Below are 5,897 nucleotides of genomic sequence, written 5' to 3'. Positions count from 1 at the left end.
GCATACAGGGGAGAAGCCCTATCAGTGCTTGGAATGTGGGAAGAGCTTCAATCGGAAGTATAGTCTCACTTCCCATCAAAGAATTCATACAGGAGAGAAACCCTATCAATGCTTGGAATGTGGGAAGAGCTTCAGTCACAGGCACAATCTCACTTCCCATCGCAGAATTCATACAGGAGAGAAACCCTATCAGTGCTTGGAATGTGGGAAGAGCTTCACTGATAGCTCCAGTCTCACTTCCCATCGCAGAATTCATACAGGGCAGAAACCCTATCAGTGCTTGGAATGTGGAAAGAGCTTCACTGATAGCTCCAGTCTCACTTCCCATCGCAGAATTCATACAGGAGAAAAACCCTATCAGTGCTTGGAATGTGGAAAGAGCTTCAGTCAAAGCAGCTCTCTCACTTCCCATCAAAGAATTCACAGTGGGGAGATACCATTTCAATGCCAAGAGTGTGGAAAGAGCTTCACAAGGAGGGCAGGTCTCACTTCCCATCAAAGAATTCATACAGGAGAGAAACCCTTTCAGTGCTTTGAATGCGGGAAGAGCTTCAGGGAGGGGCCCCAGCTCACTTTGCATCAAAGAACTCATAAAGGGGAGAAACCCTATCAGTGCTTCGAATGCGGGAAGAGCTTCAGTCAGAAGGTGAATCTCACTTCCCATTTAATAATTCATACAGGGGAGAAACCCTATCAGTGCTTGGAATGTGGAAAGAGCTTCAATCAGAAGTATAGTCTCACTTCCCATCAAAGAATTCATACAGGGGAGAAACCCTATCAGTGCTTGCAATGTGGGAAGAGCTTCAGTCAGAGCTCCCATCTCACTTCCCATCACAGAATTCATACAGGAGAGAAACCCTTTCAGTGTTTCGAATGCGGGAAGAGCTTCAGGGAGGGGGCCCAGCTCACTTTGCATCAAAGAACTCATAAAGGGGAGAAACCCTATCAGTGCTTGGAATGTGGAAAGAGCTTCAGTCAGAAGGTGAATCTCACTTCCCATCGAAGAATTCATACAGGGGAGAAACCCTATCAGTGCTTGGAATGTGGAAAGAGCTTCAGGGAGGGGGCCCAGCTCACTTTGCATCAAAGAACTCATACAGGGCAGAAACCCTATCAGTGCTTGGAATGTGGAAAGAGCTTCAGTCAGAAGGTGAATCTCACTTCCCATCAAAGAATTCACACAGGGGAAAAACCCTTTCAGTGCTTGGAATGTGGAAAGAGCTTCAGTCAGAGGGCCCATCTCACTTCCCATCGCAGAATTCATACAGGGGAGAAACCCTATCAGTGCTTGGAATGTGGAAAGAGCTTTCGTCTCAAGAACAGTCTCACCTTCCATCAAAGAATTCATACAGGGCAGAAACCCTATCAGTGTTTCGAATGTGGAAGGAGCTTCACTGATAGCTCCCATCTCACTTCCCATCACAGAATTCATACAGGGGAGAAACCTTTTCAGTGCCATGAGTGTGGAAAGAGCTTTCGTCACAATTGCAGTCTCACTTTCCATCAAAGAACTCATACAAGTCAGAAAGTATAAGTGCTTCAAATGTGGGAAGAGCTTCAGTTAAGTCTGTGGGAATGTTCAGGGATGCAGGAGAGGATATATTGCTTGATTATATCCTTTCCAACTTGTATTAACAAATTCTACAATTTAGCAGAGTAACATTCCCCTTTATAAACTTGTGCAGCGGATGCGTTTGCTCACGCTCGCTAAAGCCTCTAAAATACGTTTCATTGGCAATATTCCCCTTTAGTACCTCATAAAAAGATAGACATGGCACAGTCTTCCATAAAAGTATAAAAAAGTTTACTCACTCACATTCTGTTCACAAATGGATCCCAGAAGGCAGACTTAAGTTAGAGAAGTAATATACCTAGAAACTATCCCATAAGGAGACATACCTTTTGTCCTCTTTCGGCTGGAAGCCGAGAGAGCATCTTAGGCTAAGCAGATGTTGGTTCTTCAGCAAATGTGGTCAGAGAGAGAGATGGCTGACCACTCCTGCTCTTTAGTTGCCTGGGCAGGTGAGGTCACGCCCACCTCTAGTCACATGCAGAGGCAGCCTAGGAGAAACAGGAAGCTCCAACTGGCTGGTCCAAACATCCCCTTTTATGTATGTTATGATGCTTTACTGAGAAATGATTTGATTGTAAATAAAGCTCAGAAGACCCTAAAGGACTATTTTGAGTTGAACCTGAATCCTGGAATTGAAGCAAGGGTCGTATGGGATACAAGTAAAGCTATAATGCGAGGTTTTCTGATTCAACAGAATTCTATCAGGAAAAAAGCACAGAATGAGCAAAAGGAAAAAATTCTGTCTCAATTGAAAGGGAAAGAGAAAAAACTGAGATGTAACCCCAAAAAATCAACAGATTGAAAAGGGAATTAAAGCGTTACAATTTCAGTATTCACAAATAGTAAACTAATAAATTGAATGGAAAGTTAAATTGATGAAACAAAAGACTTTTGAATCGGCAAATAAATGTGGAAAATTATTGGCTTGGCAATGAAAAAGAGACAGAAGGAGAGTACAATAATCAATATTATGGAGAATGGCAAGAATATTGAGAACCCAGCAGAGATTAGAAAATGCTTTCACAAGTACTACAAGCAGCTTTTAAAAAAGAAAAAGAAGAAAATGAAAAAATGGAAGAGCTTTTGGACAAAAATGGATTGCATAAAATTCCAGCGGACAAAAAGAACCTACTAAATGAACTGTTTACAAGACAAGAAGTTGAAGTGGCAACTGACCAAATGAAAATAGGCAAAGCACCAGGACCTGATGGTTTAACATCCATATATTATAAAATATTTAAGGATTGGCTGATACAACCATTGATGGATGTTTGTAACAAGATTTTACAGGGGGACAAAGCACCTGGGTCCTGGAAAGAGGCATTCATCACTCTGATACCCAAACCAGATACAGATAGAGCTCAAGTAAAGAATTACTGACTAATTTCTTTATTGAATGTCGATTATAAAATATTTGCAAACATTTTGGCTACAAGATTGAAGAAGGTTTTGAATAAGCACATACATAAAGATCAATCAGGTTTTTAACCTGAGAGGCATACGAAAGATAATACAGTGCGGGGAAAAGAAAATTCACAAAGGTTTTGAGAACCACATTTTCCGAGGTCCCTTAATTGAAGTATGGGTTAGGGGCTTTGAAAAGACTCAATATGGAGGCCAAATGGCCGAAATATTGGGAGATATTAGAACAAGAAGGAGATAAATTAAAATTGCAGAGTTTTGAGAAACTAAAAGATAAAGTGCGAGATTGGTTTCATTATCATCAAATTAGAGAGGCCTATAATTTGGACAAAAAAATGGGCTTCCAGGTGGAAAAATCAAAATTGGAAACAGAACTGTTAGAACCTAAAACTAAGACACTATCAAGAATGTATAATTTGCTGTTAAAATGGAATACACAGGATGAAACGGTTAAATCGGCTATGATTCAATGTAAAGAGGGTACATTCTTTCACCTTTGGTGTACGTGTCCAAAGATTAAGGCTTTCTGGGAAATGATATATAATGAACTGAAAAAGGTATTTAAATATACCTTCCTTAAGAAACCAGAGGCCTTTCTCCTGGGCATAGTCGGCCAATTGGTGCCAAAGAAAGATAGAACATTTTTTATGTATGTAACTACAGCAGCAAGAATACTCATCGCAAAGCACTGGAAGACACAAGATTTGCCCACCTTGGAGGAATGGCAGATACAAGTGATAGACTATATGGAGATGGCAGAAATGACTGGCAGAATCCGAGACCTGGGAGAAGAGTCGGTGGAAGAGGATTGGAATAAGTTTAAAGACTACCTGCAGAAATACTGCAAAATTTATGAATGTTAAAATGATGTTGGATATAAAAATAATATGGCATTAGTGATAAAGTTAAAAAGAGTATGCAAAAATGATTTAAAAAATGGGTGAAAGACTAGAGATATATTATGTCAAACTTAAACAATATGGTACAAGTGATTAAGTTATAAGGAATAGGTAAGAATTGAACTAAAAAGATAAGAAAGATCGGTGACATAATAGGTTGAACTATATAATTATTAATGAGATTTGAAAGAGTGTAAGGATTTGCTGAATCTGACTGGGTAAAGGGGGAACACAAAAAAGGGAGATGCGAGGAAGTCAAGAAAGAGGGTAAAATAAGTACGAAACTAAAAATTTGATTTTTCTTTTTTATGATTTTTATTATCTTTTTTGTTGTATTTTTTCTTTTTTGTACTTTTTGTATTGTTTCGGCTATGTTTGTTTTTCTGTTTTTTTATTGTATGTATCTATTTGTTTTCTTTGTGTAAAACCTTAATAAATATTTTATAAAAAAATAATAATAATTGAAGTATGGGTTAGGTATAAAAACCCATTAGAACCAAGAACTCCTCACTGGTTATCCCCATTAGAGGTTATGAGTGTAAAGAAAATCAACATGAGAGGTAAATGGATTACATATGGAGATGCGATAAAGAAGGAGGAAAATGGAAATTGAAACCATATGAACAAGTTAAAGAATGTGTTTGATTGGTTGCATTACTTTCAGGTAAATGAAATTGTCAGAGCTGCCCTAGGTCCCAGCTCACAAAGGACCAATGCCAGATCGTTGTTATATGAAACAGTCTTTATTTAAGCTCAGCTTCGCTTTTACATCCGTGGCGCGCAGCTCTACGTCCCACACTCTAGACCACCGAAGCTCCGTCTGAGTCTCCTCCCCCCCCCACCATTTTAAGACTCTAGCCTTGCTCCACCTCTTCCTTTGCTCTTTCCTCCTCTGGGTCCGCCTGTCCGCTGGGGTCTTGCCCATCCTAGACTCTTCTGACGCTGAGTCTCCTGATTCTTCCCCCTCCCTCCGGCGGGCTTTAGGACCTGGTTCCCACTCCGGGTTGTCCGCTGTCCCGCGCGCCTGTACATTTGAACTTGGCACGCGCGCCCAGTCTGACACTTTCCTCCTGACCGTTACACTGCTCCTGTCGCTACTTTCCCCTCCGGGGATGCTAGCTGGGTCTGACTTCCCCTCCATTCCCTCACTCTCTGACAGGGGCGTGGCCAGCTCTTACTCCCCTTCCCTCCCACTACGTTCTGGCGGGGAAACTGGTCCTGATTTCCAGCTACTACTTTGGGAGTCTCCGCTGGCCCCTTGCTTCTGGTGTGTCCCCCCTGGGACCCCCCCTTTCCCTGGCCATCGGCGCCCCCTTCTGGGAATCTTCTGATTCACTGGAGAGGCTTATGGAATCTCTCGGGTCACTGTCACTCTCTCCTCTACCCTCAGATTCCTCTCCTTCGCTCTCCATTTCCTCTCTCCCCTGTGGCTCAGCTCCTGAGCCCCTGACAGAAATGTTTAAAAAATATATTAAAGAAAGTGGTTATGAAGAAAAAGACTCAAAATTTCAAATAGAAATAATAAATAATGATTGTAAAACTTTGTCAAAAATGTATAGGTTGTTATTGGAATGGTACACGAAAGATGAAGAAGTTAAATCGGTAATGATACAGTGGGCCAGGGATTTTGGATATAACATACAATTTGAAGATTGGGGAAAAGTATGGAAGGAAAACTTAAAAGAAAATGTCATGAAAATGGTATATAGATGGTATATAACACCGGTAAAGTTAGCGAAAATGTTTAAGATATGTAATAAATGTTGGAAATGTAAAGAAAAAGAAGGAACATTTTATCACATGTGGTGGGAATGTAAGAAAGTGAAAAGTTTCTGGGAGATGATGTATAATGAATTCGAAAAGATGTTAAAATATACATTTATAAAGAAACCAGAGGCTTTTCTTTTAGGGATTACAGGACATGAAATAAAAAGAAAGGACTGCAAACTCTTCCAATATGCAGTTACAGCAGCAAGAATTCTACTGGCCCAGAAATGGAAACG

The sequence above is a fragment of the Podarcis erhardii genome (genome assembly GCF_964252035.2).
Source record: "Podarcis erhardii genome assembly, chromosome: 2".
Taxonomy (NCBI): Eukaryota; Metazoa; Chordata; class Lepidosauria; order Squamata; family Lacertidae; genus Podarcis; species Podarcis erhardii.
The sequence above is the reverse complement of the archived record's forward strand: the minus strand, read 5'-3'. Positions refer to the sequence as shown.